Genomic DNA, 21,832 nt, shown 5'->3' with positions numbered 1-21,832 from the left:
AAGTATCCCAAAAGCAAGAGTAAAAATGCTGCTAATGGGTTGAGTAAGATGAGGACTGAGAATTGATCTTTGGACTTGGAAATGTGGAGGACATTGGTGTCTTGAAAAAGATGATGGCAAGATACGATGGAGCTGGACCTTATTACCATAACTGGGCTCAGAGAAATGGGGCAGCTGAAGACAGATTGATTGCGGATGGGAAAACTTGCTGGGAAGACAGCACTTAAGAAGCTGGTACAACACATCTAAATCTCTGAATTCACCACGCACCTCCTTTTTATCAAGGAAGGAAAGAACATTAAAGCTTGACATTATAAAAACACTCTCAAGAGTCATTTTTAGAATATGTCATAGAAGCCATTTTTACAATGAGAATGGTTGGATTTTATGACTTTAAAAAAAAAATGAGGGTTTCCAGTCAACCAAGATGGCAGTATAAGATTCTCCAAGGTGCTGTTCCCCTACAGAATATTTGAACAACTAGCAAAAACTGGCCAAACCATTTTCCTCAAAATCTGGAAAACAGTTAAAGGGTTGCAATAACAAGGCAAGTGCCAAATCAAGAATAAGAAGCTTTAAAATGATAGGACAAGCTCATGGTGTACTTACTGGCCCCTCTTCCAACCCTTCCCCAGCATGGTGTGGAGCCAGCCCACACTCCCATTATAGGTCCCTGGCCCTGTTCCAATGAAGCAGAGTAACCCCTATATGCACATCCCTGGGGTGCCTATATGTCAGTGACAGACTATCTGGTGACTACCTGAAATATTGAGCCAGGAAACACATTTTGGGCCCCACCCCCCAGAATATGCCATGTTGGCAGAAGCAGCGTGCAGACAGCTAAAGCAGTGTAAGAAATGATTAAGTCAAAGAGCCCAGAGGCAAAGGATTGCCTGTTTTAAGTTATGCAATAGAGCATGTGGGTGGAAGGAAGAGTGAAGACAATTTCATAGGGAGTAGAGGGGGCATTTCACTTCCTTAAACAGGGGAATTCCTGCTGTCATGAGCAAGCATGTGCCCAGGACAACACATGGGCTCAGAAAAGATGGAGGACCCTGCATTTCACATTCACTTCAAGCTGATATTTACAGAAGGGCTAAACTCTGAAGGAGAGCACCAGCCAATGCAGAACCAATTTGTAAACTGTGAAAGGCATTTTTGCATAGGTTTATTTATTTTATGTTTATTTGTTAGCACATAGCAGTCAAGGAAATATCTGTCAAATCACTAGTTGCATACAAACTGAAGGAACAGACAGCACAGGGACTACATCCAGAGTTAACACTTTAAAATATTAAAATGTACAGTATGCAAAAAAAGATTACAAGACAGACAAGACACAAAATGATGGCCCATCCAAAAGAACAAGATAAAAATCCAGAAACCATCAAAGAAGATCAGTCTTTGGGCATACTGATAAAAGACTAAAAAAATGATCCTAAATTTACTAAAAGACTTAAAGGAAAACACAGAGAAAGAACTAAAAATACTGGGAAAACAATGAATGAAGAATACGAGAATCTCAATAAAAGAGATAAAAAATTTAAAAAGTAATCAAACAGAAATACTGGAGTTGAAGACCATAACAATGGAAATGAAAAATTCTGTAGAGGGTTTCAACAGCAGATTGGAGCTGGCAAAAGAAAGAATCAGTGAACTCAAAGAGAAGATAATGGAAATTATTCAGGCTGAGGAGCAGAAAGAAAAGGTGAATTAAAAAAGTGAACAGAGACTAAGAGACCTATGGGATGCAATCACATATACTAATATATGAATTATGGAAAGTCTTGAAGGAGAAGAAAGAGGGAAAGGGGCAGAAGGACTATTCAAAGACATAACGGCAGACAACTTCTCAAATTTAATGAAAGACATGAATATTCACATTCTAGAAGCCCAAAGAACCACAAAGGATAAACTCAAAGAGAACCATGCCTAGACCCATAGTCATCAAACTGTCCAATGACAAGGATAGGTAGAGAGCTATGAAAGTTGCCAGAGAAAAGAAATGAGTCATGTACAAGGGAATCCCAATAATGTTAAGTTCTGATTTCTTATCACAAACCATGGACTAAGAAGGCAGATGTTCAAAATATTTAAAATACTAAAAGAAAACAACTGCCAACCAGGAATTTTATATCCGGCAACATTTTCTTTTCAGAAATGAGGGAGAGATTAAGATATATCCAGAAAAATAAAAGCAGAAGGAGTTCATCACCACTTGACTTTCCCTACACACAATGCTAAAGGGAGTTCTTCAAGCTTGAAGGAAAGGAAACTAGAAAGTGGAATGAAGTGGCATAAAGAAATAACGACTTCCAGTAAAGGTGGCCATGTGGGTAATTACGAATGCCAGTACTACCATATGGCACTTTTTAGTATGTAACCCCACTTTTTACTTCTTAAAAATTCTAAAATTTGAATGCATAAATCTATGGTTTTGAATATACAATGTGTAAAGATAAATTTATAACAAGTACAACAAAAAGATGGGGGAAGTAATGGTAAAGGAACAGTGTATATGTGTGCTATTTAAGTTAAGTTGGTAGGAAATCAAACATGATTGTTATAGATTTAAGATGTGAAATTTCAGTCCCATGGTAACCAGAAAAAAAATATATGAAAAATATATACATAAAAAAATGAGAAGGGACTCAAAATAGTACATTACAAAAAATCAAATAAATATTAAAGTAGGCACTAAAAGAAGAATTGAGGGACACAAAAATAGGCATAAGACTTACAAAGACCACATAACAAAATGGCAGAAGAAAGTCCTGTATTATCAGTAGTTACTTTAAATATAAGTGGAATATACTTTCCAGTCAAAAGGCAGAAACTGGCAAACGGATAAATAAGCATGATGTAACTACATGCTCTTTACAAGAAACTCACCTTAAATTCAAAGACACAAAGAAGTTAAAAGCAAAAAGGATGGAAAAAGATAAACCATGAAAACAGCAACCAAAAGAAAGCTGGAGTGCAATACTATTATCTGATAAAATAGACTTTAAGTCAAAAACTGTCACAAAGGACAAAGAAGTTCACTATATACTTATAAAGGGACCAATCTAAAAAGAATACATAACAATTATAAATATATATATATACATCTAACTGTGCAGCCCCAAAATATGTAAAGCAAATACAGACAGATTTGAAGGGAGAACTAGACGGCTCTACATTAATAATAGAAGACTTAAATACACTGATTCTCAATAATGAATACAACTTCTAGGCAGAAAATCAATAAGGAAATAGACGATTTCAACAATACTATAAACCAACTAGACCTAACAGATATATGTAGAATGCTTCACCCAAGAGCTGCAGAATACACATCCTTCTCTAGTGCACATGGATCTTTTTCCACGTCCATGTGTTAGGTCACAAAGCAAGTATCAATAAATTAAAAAATATTGAAGTCATACAATATATTTTCTCCAATCACAATGGAATGAAGCTAGAGATAAACAACAGAGGGAGAACTAGAAATTTCACAAATATATGGAAATTAAACAATACTTTCTTAAACAACCAATGGGTCAAAGAAGAAATCACAAGAGAAATTAGGAAATATCTTGAAGTGAATGAAAATAAAAACTCAACCTACCCTAGTTACTGGATGCAGCAAAGGCAGTGCTGAAAGGGAAATGTATAGCTCTAAATGCTTCCATTAAAAGGAAAGAAAAAGAAAGAACTCATTGCCTAACCTTACAACTGGAGGATCTAGAAAAAGAAGAGCAAAGTAAACCCAAAGTGAATAGAAGGAAGGAAATAACAAAGATTGGAATGGAAATAAATTACATACAGAACTAAAAAAACAACAAAGAAAATAGAGAAAATCAATGAAGTCAAAAGTTGGTTATTTGAAAAGATCAATAAAATCAACAAACCTCTAGCTAGACTAACAAAGAAAGAGAGAGGATGCAAATAAATAAAATCAGAAATGAAATGGGGGACATTACTCATGACCCCACAGAAAGAAAAGGATTGTAAGAGGATAATATGAATAACTGTATGCCATCATCAGGTAACCTAGACGAAATGGACAAATTCCTAGAAACACGCAAACTAACTACATGGTCTCAAGAAGAAGTAAAGAGCTCATCAAACTAATAACAAGTAAAGAGATTGAATCAGTCATCAAAAAACTCCCAAGACAGAGCCCAGGACCAGATGGCTCCACTGTTGAATTTTACCCAACGTTCCAAGGAGAACTAACACCAATCCTCCTCAAACCTTTCCAAAAAATTGAATAGGATAGAACACTCCTTAACTCATTCTATGAGACTAACATCACCCCAACACATACCATAAAAATACCACAAGAAAAGAAAATTGCAGACCAATATCATTTATGAATAAGGGTGCAAAAATCCTCAACAAAATACTAGCAAACCAAATCCAATAAAGCATTAAAAGAATTATACACCATGATCAAGTGGGAGTTATCCCAGGTATGCAAGGGTGGTTCACCCTAAGAAAATCAATCAATGCAATACACCACATTAATAGAACAAAGGGAAAACACCACATGATCATCTCAATTGATGCAAAAAAGGCATTTGACAAAATTCAGCACCACTCCTTGATTTTAAAGAAATAATAATAGAAAACTAGGAATAGAAGGAAACTTCCTCAACAGGATAAAAGGCAAACATGAAAAACCCACAGCTAACACCCTCCTCAATATTCACCATTGTAAGAGTGTGAGTTTGCCCTCTAAGATAAGGAACAAGAAAAGGATGTCTGCTGTCACTTCTGGAAGTTTGAACAAGGGCAATTAGACAAGGAAAAGAAATAGAAGGCATACAAACTGAAAGGAAGAAGTAAAACTTTCCCTATTTGCAGATGGCACTATCCTATACATAGAAAATCCTGGAAAATCCACAACAAAGCCACCAAAGCTAATAAACCAATTCAGCAAAGTGGCAGGGTACCAAATCAACACACACAATAAGTATTGTCTCTTTACACTGATAATGAGCAATCTGAGGAGGAAATCAATAAAAAATTCCATTTATAATAACTAAAAGAATAAAATATCTAGAAATAAATTTAACCAAAAATATGAAGGACTTATACACAGAAAACTGCAAAGTACTGATAAAAGGAAACAAAGATGATATAAATGAATAAAAGGACATTCCATGTTTATGAACTGGAAGACTAAATATTGTTAAGATGTCAATTCTACCCACAGTGATTTACAGATCCAACACAATGCCAATTAAAACCCGGACAATCTTCTTTGCAGAAATGGAAAAGCCAATCATCTAGTTTATATGGAAGGATAAGAGGCCCCAAGCAGCCAAAACATTTTTGGAAAAGAAGAACAAAGTTGGAGAACTCACACTGCCAGATTTGAAAACTTATTGCAAAGCTACCGTAATCAAAACAGCATGGTGCTGACACAGGAGCAGACATACAAGCTAACGGAATCAAATTGAGAGTTCAGAAATAAACCCTCACATCTGTGGTCAATTGATCATTGACAAAGGTGCCAATTCTACTCACTGGGAAAGAATAGTCACTTTGATAAATGGTGTTGGGAAAACTGGATATCCATATGCAAAAGAATGAAGGTGGACCCCTATATCACACCATATATAACATTAACTCAAAATGGATCAATGATCTAAATGTAAGAACCCAAACTGCAAAACTCCTAAAAGAAAGCATCTTCAGGACCTTATGTTAGGCAATGGTTTCCTAAACTATACACCAAAAGCACGAACAACAAAAGAAAAAAATAGAGAAATGGGACTTCATCAAAATTGAAAACTTTTGTGCACCATAGAGCTTCACCATTAAAGTAAAAATACAACCTAAAGAATAGGAGAAAATGTTTGGAAACCATATATCCAAGAAAGGTTTTATATATATAGAATGTATAAAGAAATCCTACATGTCAACAACAAAAAGACAGACAACCCAATTAAACATAGGTAAACTAGTTGAATAGGCACTTTCCGAAAGATATACAAAAGAGCAAAAAGCACATGAAAAGATGTTCAACATCATTAGCCATTAGGGGAATCCAAATAAAAACTACAATGAGATACCATTTCCTACTCACTAGAATGACTACTATTAAAAAAAAAAAAGTGCAGCCATGAAAAAGAATGAAGTTCTGATACATGCAGCAACATACATGAAACTTGAAGACATCATGTTGAATGAAATAAGCCAGACACAAAAGGATAAATACTGCATATCTCCCTGACATGAAATAATTAGAATAATAAAATTCATAGTCTGAAACTGTAATACAAGTTGCCTGGGCTGTGATGACGGTAGGAATGGGCAGTTAATGCTTAATTGGTACATCATTTCTGTTTGGGGTAAAGGAAAATTTTAGGTAATGGATGATGATGATAGGGCAATGTGGTTGTAATTAAACACCACTGAATTACATATTTGAATTTACAGAAACACTGAACCATAATGTAAACTATGCACTATAATTAACATAATTATAATAATTTTTTAACAATTGCAAAGTGTTAATAGGGAAAACCGCATGTGTGAGGGAGGGAGGTATATGAGAACTCTGTATTTTCTGTATTCTGTAAACCTATAACTTCTCTAATAAAAATTTTTAATGTTGTAATAAGATATTGGCATATATGACCAGTGCCAAGAGGATAAAGCTCCTTCCATACATTTTAGGCTGTTGTCCTCTTGGGTGAGAAGTTTTGCAGATTTGATGGAGGTCTTTGGGCTAGGGTATTTGGGAATTCATTAATTTCTTCAGTTTACAAAATGTTTTATAATTTTGATCTACCTGGTTAGCCTGCTAAGGGCTTCGAGAAATCAGTGAAGGAACCCTCCCCACTTCTCCTACCCATCCCTCAAATCCCCAACACAATATACACAAACCAGCAACAATATTTTGCCCTTTGAAGCTATTTCTTTTTTTTTCTTTTTTTTTTTTTTTTTTGGTCATTTTGGTTATTAAGAATTTTTCTTGAAAGCCCAAGATTTAAATCTATCCTTCTACCTAGAAAGGTTTTTATGGACTCTCAAAATTGTATTTCCAACATTAAATGTCTTACAACTGAAACATCACAGCACATTTTCATAACTCAGAAAAAAGTTACTCAGGAAAGAGTAACAGAAATAACACTGGAAAACCTCTTTTTTTTTCTCTTTGTTCTGATCACTACAGAATGGACCAAGAGCAGACTTAGCATTTTTTTTTTTTTCTTTTTAAGCACCTATCAGCTAGATTCAGAAGATATTCATTTAATTCAGGTGTTAAAATAACTATAAATCTGTTCTTTAAAAATAATATTCCTGATGATCAACAATGGCCAGAACTTTCAGCTGTTTATTTTTTAAGTTACTCAGGTTTTACAAACAAGATTTTAAATACCTTCCAGCAAGAAACCCAGTTTCAAGATACATATCAGTCATGTTAGTAAAACTAAATTGGTTTTCCATCTCCTCTCTGGGCCAGTTGCCAGAATCAGTTGTTTTATGAAAGAATGCTCTTCACAGGGCTTCTGGTTGATTTCTCTCCTTTTTCAGGGATAGGAATGTAACATTAGTATAGATGAGTTAAGACAATGGCTTTGGATTCAAACTGTTCAAGGTCAAATCCTGGCTTTGCCTCCGACTAGCTTTGTGATTTTAAGCAAATTGCTTATCTTATTCACATCTCAACATCTCCCCTGTTAGAAAGGGACGAATTACAGAAGCTACCACATAGAAGTGGTGAAAGAACTACACAAGATGAAACTGTGCATACAGAAATCTCTCCTTCTCAAACTTTCAGTGTGTGGGTGGGTGTTTTTTGCCTTCTGCATGCAAAAGTTACTTGGAAATAACCCTAGAACTCAAGAAAAAGTGAAAAATGAGGAAACCCAAAATATAAATCCTGGTGATAGCTCCTTCCTCCAGTGATCATGACTTTGTGCCAGTCTTTCTGTGCTTCATTTTCCCCATTTGGAAAATGAGAATGGTTGTTAAACTAGATGAGATCTTTATGTGTTCTTCTCCTTCTGAAATATCATACCAAGTTGCTGCTGGAAGCAGGGTTGAAATAAAACTTTCGGCAGTGATTCTGAGCCTGTATACTAAATGCAACTACAAGAAGAATCTTTGAGCCAGAAACAAAATAATTGATTCCATCTTTGAAAGACTTTTCTAAAGGAAATTTTGTTTATTTGTTTAATCATAAATCAACTTTCCCAATTTATATGTTTGGCAAAAACTATCCTAACTACCAATCCATCACAATGTATCAACTGAGAATTCCATTAAAAGTAATAAAATAATATAAAATAAAATGAGGTTTTGTCAATCCATACAGCTCTGTAAGGATAAATGCAAATTTTGATGTTACACTTTTCATGTAGAAAAAATAGTTTGGAGAGCTGACCACCATTTTGCATGTCTTGAGGTTAGGGAACCTCAACTTGAGAGCCATTTGCTTATAAAACCCCAAGTCAGTGCTGATAAAGCAATAATAGCCTGGCCCACAATTGTATAAGTAATGATATTACTAATCATTTATAAGAGCCCACTTGAGACTTAAGAAATAACCTCAAAGCAATTAACTAATGACCTACCTTTGATTACATCTCCAGCTTTGAAAGCAAAAGGTTAGAGTTCATATGCCAAACTGATGTTGAGAGAGTGACATAGCCCTGTGGCCAGCTCTCTTCCTGAATGGGGCACATAACTCCTACTGTTTAATCTCCCTTCGGAGAGCACTTCCAGAAGATGGTAATCTTTATAGCCTTTTAACAGTTTCATAACATCTTTTTTCATTCTAATTAAAAAACCAATACATGCTCAACATAGAACACTTGGAAACTATGAAACAGCACAAAGAAAAAAAATGTTCTCCATAATCCCAACCTCCCCTGCCCCGACCAAATTACTTTTAACATTTTTGTGTGTGTCTCTCCAATTTTTTCTATATATAAATGTATATTTTACTCAAAAATAAGCAAAATTTTAATACTGTTGTTTCACCTGCATTTTTCAATCACAACATATTGTGAGCATATTTTTATAACACTAAATGCATTATACGGGTGTACAATATTTAGCTAATTCTTTTCTGTTGGGCATTTAGGTGGTTTCAGATGTTTCACTACTGTGAATAACACTGGGATTCTGTTATTCATTCATTTAATGGGCATTCTTTCACACCCAGAATGTCTCTTCCCACCTAGAAAGGGAATCAATGCTGACACTGAAACTTGCATGTTTTGAAGCACACTACTGAAAATTTCCCCAGAAATTCTGTTTTAATATTTATTCTCTCTGGAAGTACATTTGAGAGGACCATCCACAATCCACGGATTACTAATTTTTAAAATCTTTCAAAAATTGACATGTAAAAATGTATCTCATAATATTTTCACTTGCGTTTCTTTGGTTACTAATCAAGTTTAACATTTTTCACATGGTAGTTGGTGATTTGTACTTATCTTTCACTGAATTGCTATATATGTCCTTTGAACACTTTTCTATCAACATATTAACTTCTTCCATATTGATTTCCTGACTGATTTCCTTATTGACTTATTTTATTGTCATTTTATCATGGCCATCCTGACAGGATGGTAGATACAAAGCTAACTCATCTTTTGTAAAAATAGTGTTCAGAAACATATTTCTGCATATACACAAAATGAATACATTCCATAGACTTAATCATATCATGTAGATGGGATTTATAATGAAGGCTTTTTCAGTTTTGCTTGCCTCCCCTCTCACTATTTCCCAAATCCATACACATCTCCATCAGCATACACGATAATCCATGATAACAACCTAGCATGTATCTTTTGTATTTTTCTCCAATTTTTCATAGTTATAATTCAACATGCATTTAGATACACAGACATGTACATACACAGGGGTTTGTCATTTATTGTTTCATAAAAAATGTGATTATATTAAATACCCTTCTCTGCATCTTGTTTTTCTCACTCAAGGATACCTCTTTAAAATCCTGCCAAGGTAATTGGTACAATTCTAATTCATTTACTGGGGTGGAGGACCATGATTTATCCAGCCTTTCCCCTATTATTGGCATTACCTTGTTTCTAATTTTTTGCACCTATGAAAGGGGCTGCGGTAAACATCTTTGAAGAGATATGCTTACTTACATTTGCTTTGATTTGATGGGATAGATTCCCACGAAGGGTACTACTGAATCAAATGAAATATATTTTCATTTTAATGGATGCTGCAGATCGCTTTCTAAAAAGGTCTCTAACAATGCATAGTTCTCCATTAGCAATGTGAGGCAGTTTCCCATATCTACACTAGGTGTTACAGCCCTTTCAATTTCTATAAGTCTGAAGAGTGGAAACACTCCTCACCATTAATGAGTTCAGAAGACGTATTATTTTATTGGATATTCGGATTTGACTTCTCTAAATGATAGATTATTCCTTGATCCATTTTTCCCATTTTTTTATCCCAATTTGTATAATTCTTGGTGTACAGATTTTAATCCTTTGTCAGCTGCATTGCAAGTAACTTTTTTTCCAGAGCACACACTTGTCTATGTACTTATTTATGGCAGTGCTTCTCAAATTCTCTGTGGTGAAGGAACAGTATTTTAAAATTTCCAATCCACAGCAGATCAATACATTCATAAAATACAAAATCACACACTTGGGAGTCATGGCAATCTTAAATCACTGTGAAATTTTGTAAGTGCCTACTTTCAGCTTCTAGCTTATCTTGACATGGTTGGTAGAAAACTCTAGACTGTCCCTGATCCCTTGTGCACACTTTGAGTAATGCTGGCTTATGTCAACTTTTTTTACTCTTTTTGTGGTCAAACATCTCTTCTTCTATAATTTCTGGGTTTCCTCTTTTGCCTATGGAGGAAATTTAAGACATTTTTTCTAAGAATTCTACTGTTATTCTTATTCCATTTAAAGTCTCTACACCATGTGGATTTTTTTTTCAAATGTTATGATATCCTTCACCCTTTTTGTCCAGATATTTTTAACAGTTTAAGGTGGGAGTCCGGTGCTATGTTCTTTCAGATGTGCTGCCACATTAACTTTCTCACTGTGGAAAATACTGTGGTTTGGCTCACTCAGCTCTCCCCTTCCTAGCTTGCCTTCTTATAATATAGACTTTGGAAGGCTAAAAATCCTGTATTTCCAAACCCTTTTATACTATGATTCTACACGTGATGCACATGGTACCATGCAACCTTGCGCAAGCAAGTCTCGCAGCAGAGAGGGCAGCACGATAAGTAGCTGCAAACAGGGATATTAACTCTCCTGGCAAGCACAGTGGAGTAGAAACTTTGTTCTCTCTTAAGCTGTGAGGGGTTGCTCAAGTTCTTATACCATAAATGCCAAGCAGTAAGAGCAGCAGCAATGGAACCTCGGCTTGAGGAGTCCCAGGTGGGATTGGACCTCCTTCCTGGCTGCATAATATCCAACCACTGTTCTTTCATCTTCCTAGACAGTTTCGAGGAGCAACCTAACACATCTTAAGAAAACCTTTACACTTAAAATGAATAAGGTGAATTCCATCGTCCACAAAAAAAAAAAAAAACCTTGACAATATAGTCATATATTTAATTATCTCATATGCTGAAATACTTTACTGCATATCTCTTAAGCTGAAATACTTTACCACATTCACTCTTTTGTTTCAATAGTCCATTTTAAATTGGTCAATATCAATATATTCATGCCAATAACGTATTCATCTTATTGGATGAATTTATAGTATGTTCTGAGATATGTTTATCAATTTTTTTTGCTCTTCTCAAAAACTAATACTTCCATTTAAACTTTAAGATAATTTCAAAGCCTCAGGTCAACAAACAGAATAAGAAACAGAAACACAATCACCATCAGAGTAAACCTAAGAGACTTCCCTAAGCCCTAAGTCACAATATATGAGGATGAAGACTAAATGAAGAAATGGAAAATGGCTTAGAAAAGCTGAGGAAATTCAACCCTAGATGCCCACAGCAAAGCACACTAATGAACCACCTTGAATAACCTTTTATTAAATAAGAAATTGGGGGCACTAGGATCTGCTAAAGATTGTGGAGATGCTAAAAATATGAGACTTGTGTGAAAACGTGTGTAAGAAGAAACTAAACTTCCAACTGTCATCCCCACTCCAGAGTTAGGCAAGTATCTTAACTCTTCTTCTTTAGGAAATGGGAGGAATAGTCTCTGGAGGAAACGAACTACAAAATATTTGGACTTCTGGCCACCAGACATAGAAGAGGGTGGAGGTAAAGTTCTAGGGCAGGAGCCAGCAAACTTTTTCTGAAAAGCTCCAGATAGCGGTTATTTTAGTTTTGATGGGCCATAGGGTCTCTGCTGCAACGACTCAACTTTAACTTTGTAGGACAAAAGTAGCCACAGACAATATGTAAATAAATGGGTGTGGCTGTGTGCTAATAAAACTTTAGTTATAAAAGCAGGCAGTGGGCTGGGTTGGGTCAATGGGCCATAGTTGGTGGACCCATGGTCTAGGGCAGTACTGCGGGGTGAAGTGAAAAGTCTATATGCTGAATAGGAAGATCCTCAGCCCTCTTCTTCTGGTCAGCATTTAGGTGACTATTTATTACCACACTACGCTATCCTTACCCATCCTCCCCCTCGCAAACAGTAAATTAGTAAATTAGAAGATTCTTCTCTTATGAAACAGAAAAATCCAATAGAAAACATCTAAAAATACTGATATTGAGAGTCACAGGTAAAAATCCAATTTGTCCAACAGTGAAGCTCACTACTTACCAAGCCCCATGAGCTGTTCCCAGAGAGGCTGGGGTAAAAGGGAATGAGCCCAAATGGGCTCTCATTGCTGGCCCCAAGCACCCAGACTCATTTTCAAATATGGACAGACAACAGAGGATTCCCAGACTTTGAAGAAATATTCCACCATGAAAGAGAGAGGCCAAAACAATCAAACAGGAAATAGAGACAATATGGGAAGCAAAAGACAACTTCAGAGAAACTCTAGTTACCGTCTCCGGAGAGATCCACTTATTCACTAAAGAAATATTTATTGAGTACCTCTGATGTGTCAAACATTTTACTACATGCAAGGGATATAGTTGACCAAAATAGATTAAAGTGTTCGACTTCAGGTAACTTTCATCTAGAAAGGAGACAGAAACAAACAAACAAACAAAATGTCCATAAAACAAAACAAGAACACATTTCCAAAAAGAATAATTGTAAAACAAGAATGATTTATTGATGATCAAAACTTTGACCACTAAAATTACTTAACTTTAGCAAAAGAGTTGGAAGAGAAAGTTGAAAATTTCCCTGAAAAGTAGAAGAAAAAAATTAAACATGTAAGTCTTAGCAATAAGCAATGAGTTAATAGTACAAAACTCTTTACAGCAGTAATTAAATAGCAGTAGTGTTTTACCACTGTAACAATGTGACAGAATTCAAACTGCAACTTGGATCCTCAATGATTCAAGTGTTTTATCCCACACATTAAAGGTTGGTTGGTTATAAAATAAAATTCCTCTCTACATCATCCTCGGGTCCTTCATTGTCATCTTGCCTCAGGTCACTCGGTGGGAGAGCTGGCTGCTGTGGCGACTCCTCAGGGGTTGTCCCGGTCGTCGGCCATCTGTATGCAGTCCTTCCTGCCTCCAATATGTACCCCAGGTGTTCTTGACGAGCCAACAAAGCCATAGCCAACCCCAGAAAGCATGATCCGTGGCTCTGCTGCTGCAATCTGGCTCCTAATAGATGCTTGACGTGTAGACCTGGAAGGAGTCATGGCTGGTATTGGTGCCAACAGAGCTGGGAGCTGCAGTGGCCACCACCATCATTAGAGCCTTCTCCCGTGGAGGGTTGTCCACGAAGCCAGCATTGCTGGCAGCAGAATACTCAGGCTTGCAGTGACCGGTCATGTCCCTTCCAGTATATGGGTAGAATTCCTCTGAATCCAGGCCCCTACAGTCCTGGACATCCTGGAAAGCACTGGCCATTCAGCCACCATTGCAGCCTTTGTTGTCCCGGCTCAAGAGCTCATTGAGTGAAACAAATCTGCCAGTTTCCTGGAACATCTGTCCTTCAAGGACACAAGTTGCACTGACAGCCCAAGAAGAACCACACTTGTTGACCCCGATGCTTCACAGGAGTCGTGTAGGCTTTCTTAGACCAGTCCACAGATTTGGGGACCACAGCAGAGGAAGGTTCATGGAACATTTTCCCCTTCTTGTGTTGCTGCTTTTAAAAGCCATTTATCACCTGCCTGAATTCTTCACTGGTCACATCACCAAAGGCATTCATTCCCATCCTGGAGCTCTGCTTCCCTTGGCTGTATTCCCAATCATGCAGTTTGATCATTTTCATATTCTTCTCCCACACTGCTCTCCTCCAACCTTCTTCATTTACGCTGTTTAGTTTCTGGTGCATTGCCTTCCACTGGTGCCACTGTGCGTCTAAACTTGAATCAAATTTTGGAGCAGCTGAGGCTGTTCCCAAGCAAAGGGCAGTCAGAAAGAATGAAGGATTCATGTTTCAAATCCTGCAGTGGCCACAGCTGGTGCAGGCACATTCCACACCCACAGGCACCAGGACTCGGAGGTCTGTGGTCTCTATCTGCTTCTGTAACTATAGATTAGTCTGCATTTTCTAAAATTTTATACAAATGGAATCATACAGTGCAGACTCTTTCAACCCAGCCATTCCACTCCTAAGTACCCAAGAAAAATGAAAACAGATGTACATGAAAACACCTGTATACAATGTTCATAGTAGCCTTATTTATAAAAGGATGTAAAGCAATCTAAACATCCATGAACAGGAGAAGGGATAATCAAATGTGTTATGTCCATATAATGGAACACTATTCAGCAAACAAAGCAACAAAAAAGTAAACAATCAACTTACCAAGTATTCATATTTATTTCTTGCTAAATCCTCTTGTGGTTTCTGGTTATGTAATTATTTTATCAGCAAAAAGAATTTTTGTTCCCTTTTCTAATGTTTATACCAGTTTTTTCATCCTCTGTCTTATTGCATTCATCAGAACATTCAAGACAAAGTTGAATAATAACACTGGTGGCAGGCACCCCTGCCTAATTCCTGATTTTAATTGAAATGTTTTATTATTTCTCTATTTATAATCATGTTTGTTGTCAGTGTGGGAGAAATTGGTCTAGACCATATTTGTTATATGAAAGTCACTTTCTTCTATCCATATTTCACTTAGACTTACATTAGAAATGGATGCTAAAAATGCCTTTTCATGATTTACTGATACGTTCATTTTTATTTTCTCTTTTTAATTTGTTTATTTAATATGTTAACTTGATGGATTCTTATTACGGAACCTAGAACAAACTTCACTGGATGTTTTTTTTGTGATGCATTGCAGGGTCCTATTTTCTGGTATTTATTTAAACATTTGCCTCTATATTCATGTATGAGACTGAGCTAAAGTTTCTTTTCTTGTGACATCTTTTAAGATTTTCATATTGTATTTATGCTGGCTGCCTGCAGTGAGTTGAGGTGTTTTCTACCGTTTCCCATGATCTGGAATTTTTAAATTAATCTTGCAATTACTCTTCTTTAAAAGTTGCAAAGAATTCAGTTGTGATACACTCTGACCCCAGTGGCTTCCCAATGGGAACTCTTTAAGCTTCTTTCTAATCTCACTCATCAGAAATTGGTCTAGAGAAAGTTTCTATTTCTTGGGTCAAGTTTGGTAAATTATATTTTATATTATAATATAAGGAAATCATCCCTTTCTGTAGATTTCTTAAATGTATTCCATGGAGCCAGATTTAGAATTTTCCCTGAAATTTTAATTTCCTCTGTACCTGTGATTATAGCTGTAATTCATTTTTTTCTAACCTTGTATATTTTTACTCTCACTCTTTTCTATACTCAGGCTCACAAAGAATAAAAAATTTGTTTATTCTTCCTGTTATTCATTTTCTATTTCAATATATTTTTGTTGAACAAATGAATGGTGGTCATCAGCAAGTAACTTGCTTTTGGAAATCATCTGGGAGAAAATGTGTTGAGTGACAAGAAAGGAGGACTCTAAAGAACACCGATACTTAAGGGTTAGAGGAAAAAAACAAAGAAGATTGAAAAGAAGCAATCTGAGAAGTAGGACAAAAACCAGGAAAGTACAGTGCCACAGAAGCCAAGATAAAAGTGTTCTAAGATGGAGAAACGTGTCAACAGTGCTATTTTACCCAGAGGGGATTTCCTGCCTAAGAACTTAGGAGAGCCCTTTAACATTAGCTACAAGTGGCTTGTGGATGACCTTTTCAGGAGCAGCTTCATGGAATGATCGGAGAAAAAGCCAGATCTCAGTGGTGAGAAAGTGAGAGCAAAGGGAGAAAGTGAAGATAGTAATTACAGATAACTCTTAAAAGAACTTTATCTGAAAGGTCAAGAAGGGAGAGGGGACTGTAGCTCAAGGAAGGCAGGGGATAGAGAGTAGTTTTATAAAGATGCGAAAGCCCCAAACAGATATAAATGTTGACATTAAGAAGCAATCTAGTTCAGAGCACAGATGCGGGTAATAGACTCATATATGGAGAAGTGCCTAGTCTCTTACTACAAGACAGGAGGGTAGGATTCTGTGAGTGAAGGTAGATGTACGTCTTTGGTGGACTTGATGGAAGTTGTGGGAACTTTGTGGCTTCTATTTTCTCTAGGAAGAGTGTGGCCATTTCATTTGCTGGGAATCAGGTAAAGAAAGTGGTAAGGTTGGAGGCGTCAGAAAGCAGAGAAGCTCTGAAACAGCCTTAGTAGATTTGGGGAGACAGAGCTAATTTGGGAAATGCAGAAGCATCTTTCGGCAGCATGGAGAGCCTGGCTGAGATTGAAGACTGCATGGTCATGCGAGCGACGAGTGTGGGAATACAGGTACACAGATGCAGGGGCTCACAGTTCAAGGGCACAAGGACCAGTTTATTGCTAAAAGAGAAGAGAAGTGAGCTTGAGAAAGGAGATTTAATGGCAGGATGGGACAATAAATGTGAAAAACTTAAAGTTGGTAAGGAAGCCAAAGCCTCTTCAGACAGAGGAGGAATAATTGAGAGAAGAAGCTGATAAGGAGGTTGTGGGCTGAATGGGGAATTCAGAGATGGAATAGTCCCAAGTGAAAACATGTGTTGGCCAGGAGATTCTCACTGCTCTGCCAGCTGTGTCCCACCCCCCAACCCATGCTGCCCCAACTCCAAAGCCCCTATTCTACCCTTGCTAAGGGAGGAGAAGAAATAAGCCTGTATTGTGGTTATTGGGACAAACTCTCTTGCCACATTGGAGGCTGGAGATGTGAAAAAACATGGGGTCTCTTTCCTTTTACTTATGAGCAAATCTTCCCGAAAGCATTGGGGTAGGCAGACTCTACCAGAACTACCCTAGACACAGAGCAAACTAGAGATAAGGAGGACAAGGGACTGAGATGGGGCTTTTAAAACATGAACCATGTATCCTTCTCTAATTTAGAAACTATCCATCTTGCTTTATTTTATACTAGTTATTAAATTGTATGAAAGAGAGAAACAGACATATATTTGTGTGCATGTAGATGTGTGTATATATATATGTCTATACATATATGTCTATATTATGTTTAGTATACTATGTATAGTTATATATCATATATAATCTATGCAAAGATTCCTTGCAACAGTCAATCTAGTTATATGCACGGGAAAAAGACAAAATGGATATATAAAAAAATGGTAGTGGGGAGTGAAATTTTTCTTCTCTATGTTTTCATTAGTGATCGTGTACTCATTTGTAATTAGAAGAAAATCAATAAAATGTATTTTTAAAGTCATCTTATTTGAACAAATAATTTTCTAACAACCCATTTTAAGAATAAAATAATGCTATGGTCTCTTTCCTTTGCAATTGAGGGAGCTTTGCAAATATGTCTTCCACGTTCCTGATGTGATTTTCTGTAGAATCAATTCTGCTTTGAATGAATTTTTAAATTCTATTAGAGCATATGTACTTACTTGAAATTCATTTCTTATCTAATTTATTTTTAATTTCGGCTTGGTCTCAACCTGTTTGTTCTCTGCTCTGCTCTGCTCGAGTATCTTATTATTTCTTCTTTCATCTCATTTGCTACATTCCTTGTTTCCTTGAGATGTGAGAGTACAAAGTACATGCTGTTGAGCAGTATCTTTATTGAAGTAATATTTTTAAAACAATATTTTCTTCTCCTCTTTTTTCCTTTATTCTGTAGAATCTATTCATTGGCTCCATATTAGTTTGTACTTAATTTCCCCTTCTTTAAATGATGGGAATTACATCAAGAACTATTTATTCCAAAATAGAGTGTCCTCCACACTGTCTACTTGGATGCTGTTAATATTTGGATCTGGGATCTGAGGCTGTATTCCTGAGCCAGTTCAGTGATCCAACACCCTGGGAAAAGTGAAGAAGAGCCTGGGGTCAGAGGAAGCTCATCTCTGCAGGGTGGTGAAGTCTCTGTGCTCAGGGCCAGACTCGTCATAGCTCAGCTTCCTTTCATTACTTTTGGAATATGTCCTTACCCAACAGTGAGAGGACACTCCATTAGCACCATGCTCAAGAACTTGTAGCAGCCGTTGCCCCCAGACCTAAGGATAAAATTGCCTCTAATTTCCTCTGGTCACTTTCCTGGTGCTGCCCCCATCACCTCAGAGAAGAAATGCACATCAGGAAGAGCACATTTCCCTGCCACAAATGGGGACTCTGCATTGTGCCAATGCCTGTGCCGCCAGGCCCTTGGCCCCGCTGCCCTGAGATTGGTCCTTCTTGTTCTGGGGCTGTCATCCCTGCATCCCTCTGCCCAGTGGCTGTTAAACAGCTCATTGGCTGTTAAAGCTCCCAGCACAGTTGTCCATGAGTTCAGCCCACAGGGACATAAGGGACTCCAAGAGAGTTGTTTACTGGTCCTGTGTCCTGCTTTCACCTCTACTCTTCACCCCTCCAAATGAGGAGTTGTTCATGGGGTTCAGGATCCTTGATTTCCATCACTTACCAAGTCCTCTTGAGCTGCTTCCATCTAAACTCATCAGGGCTGCATCTAGCAGGCACCACTTTAAGTTTCTAACATGTGAATCACCCTCTTCTAGCTTGTAGTAAGGATGCAGGTAGGGTGCCTATTTTTTGTTTTTATATTTTTAAATGGTCAGTGCTTATAAGGTATTTTCATTAATTGGGTTGACATAAATCATAAAGTGGGTAAAGTTATATCCTCTCTTTGACAAATAAGAAGTTGATTCCCCTTTCATTTCCTGCAATTTCTGAAGGCAGTGTCTTGTTGCTATCATGCTAATGATAAGCCCAGGTCTCAAACTCTTGAACTGAAATTTTCCATACCTTTTATCAGGTAGCTGCTGATACCTTTTAGTCTTATTTAAACCCACTGGTTGAATTTGATATAGTAAAGAATGTGGTAGATGGCCTCTCTCCCCAACTGTTTCAGGGGAAGAAAATGAGTTTTCATGAGTTCAGCTGGCAGGAAGAATCTATATCTGGCACTGGGTCAAGTTGTCTTTTATCTAGTGAAAATTTGAAAGTAAAATATGGTACAAATATATGGTTTTTATTAAAGTATGTGCTCACCCCTGGTCTTTGCCCCAGCGTTCACCTTTTTCATTTTATATTTTGAGGGAACATGATGCTCTTGAACATTTTTTAATTTGACCTGCAATTTTGATAATGTTATTATCGTGATAGTAATCCTTAATTGTAGAATCCACCTATATTTCTTTGATTAAACTACCAAATATTTACAAAGTATCAATTTGTTTTTCCTTTACAACCAGGAGAAAAAAAATTGTTTCTCTTTCAATATGAAATACTCCATCAAATGATAGCAATTTAGAGTTCCAATTGTATGGTAAAAACTTTTATAAATCAGCAAATGGTAGAATAGAATTTTAACTGGTATAAGACATTGAAGATAACCTAATCAGCCACATGTGCAATCACCTTTTTCCGTTAGTGACAACCAGCCACCACTCCAGCTCCAAGCTCCTACCACGACCGTGCATGCCCTCTGATTAGCTCTCTGATCTGACATTGCTTAATCTAAGGAACAGAAGGATTAAGGGTGGGAAAGACAGCTAAGTGCACATTACTCTTTTTCTTTTAACAATCCCCACCCTCTCCTAAGAAAGAGTGCTTCCCCCTACTGCTTTTGCTAAGATCTTCGGAAAACCACCCCCCAAATACTTCTCTCTTGAATGAATTCTACCCATCCAGGCCATTGATAGAAGTGTAATACCTGTTTCAACAAGTTCTGGCCCTGAATTTATTCTTCATTTACAAATATCATCTAGATTTCCCCAAAACAAGACCAAAGTGGGTATACTCATGGTTCCCTATTAATAAAACCTTTACTTCATTGGCTTTTATCAACACCTGACATCATAATTTCTCTAAAGCTTTGCTACTCAAAGTGAGGTTCATTGATCAGAAGCACTAGCATCACTCCTGGGAGCTTCTTGGAACTGAGGAAGTTCAGGCCCTACCCCGACCTACTGAATCGAAATCTGCACTTAAACAACCCCAAGGGTACACTGAAGTTCAAGAAGCACTGCTTCGGTTTTCTGCCAAGACCTCTTCAAATACTACTCCAGAAACATCTCACAGGTCCTCACAGACATGTCACATCATCTATCCTGTGCTATGCCGTTTCTTTCTCTTCCGCCTTGATACAACTCTTGGGTGATGTACATGCCTGAAACTACCACTGTTTAGAGAGGTCATGAAGGCTCCTACCCCTCTTGCCCACTGGCAAGCCACTTGCTACTCACTACCCCAGTGTCCTATCTGCTCAAGCAGGTGCATCACACCCTTAAGATTCAAAGACTCACTGGCCCTCTAGACATCAAAGCCTCTCTGTGTTTGCAGTCCAAGAAGGAAGAATCCTTCTCTCCCCAATTATTATGTAAATGGACAAGCAGTGCTGTTGCACCCCTATGTCTTAAAATTTTTTTAATGAAAGTGTGTTTTTCAAATTTTCCTTGCAGCTCACCTTCTGTCTAAGATTGGGACACAAATCCTTGAATCCATGTTAGACTGAAGGGTTGTAGCCATGGGGAGCCATAGGCCAAACACAACTCTCTAATTCATTCTTCAAGCATTCGTTCATTTATCTGTTCAAATGAAATACTATTAAATGCCCGTTTTATGTCAGGCATTGTGGTAGACCCTGAGAGTTGAGGATATGGTAGCTTCCCTCCTAGCAAGGCTTTGTAATGGGGTCAAAATTGTGTTCCCAATGTCTGTGTCTGTGCTGGTTTATGTACCCCAGAAAACACCATGTTCTTTTAATCCATTCCTGAGGGTGCAGACCTATTGTGGATGGGACCTTTTGGTTAGGCTGTTTAAATTGGTGTTTTAATTGGGATGTGACCCACAATTCAAGGTGGGTCTTAATCCTTTACTGGAGCCCTTTATGAGAGGATATAAAAGGCAGAGACATTTGGAGAGAGAGAGAGAGAAATGCCCGGAGACATTTGGAGACAGTCATTGAAACCAGAACCAGGAGAGAAGGACCAGCAGACATCGCCATGTGCCTTCCCATGTGACAGAGGAACCAAGCAGCCTTTCCTCTGAGAAGTTATCTTCCTCTTATGCCTTAATTTGGACATCTTCATGGCCTTACAACCAAAAAATTTTAACCTAATAAAACCCCATTGAAAAAGTCAACCCATTTCTGGTATATTGCATTTCATCAGCTTTAGCAAACCGAAACATTGTTCTCAAATGAATTCTCTACCAGGAGCCTTCTCAGTCTCTTATGCAAAAAAAGATTCCCAGAAATGGAGTCAAGATAGTGCAGACCCAGAACATTCTAATTGTTTAATGAGTGG

General features: G+C 37.3%; 1 pseudogene; it reads right to left on the bottom strand.

The window, feature by feature from the left end:
* Positions 1-13,578: 13,578 nt before the first annotated feature.
* On the bottom strand, positions 13,579-14,501 carry LOC119514588 (annotated as a pseudogene).
* Between the last annotated feature and the right edge of the window lie 7,331 nt (positions 14,502-21,832).

This window comes from Choloepus didactylus, chromosome 18 (genome assembly GCF_015220235.1).
Source record: "Choloepus didactylus isolate mChoDid1 chromosome 18, mChoDid1.pri, whole genome shotgun sequence".
Taxonomy (NCBI): domain Eukaryota; kingdom Metazoa; phylum Chordata; class Mammalia; order Pilosa; family Megalonychidae; genus Choloepus; species Choloepus didactylus.
Note: the sequence above shows the minus strand (reverse complement) of the source record. Positions and strands in the feature narration are given on the sequence as shown.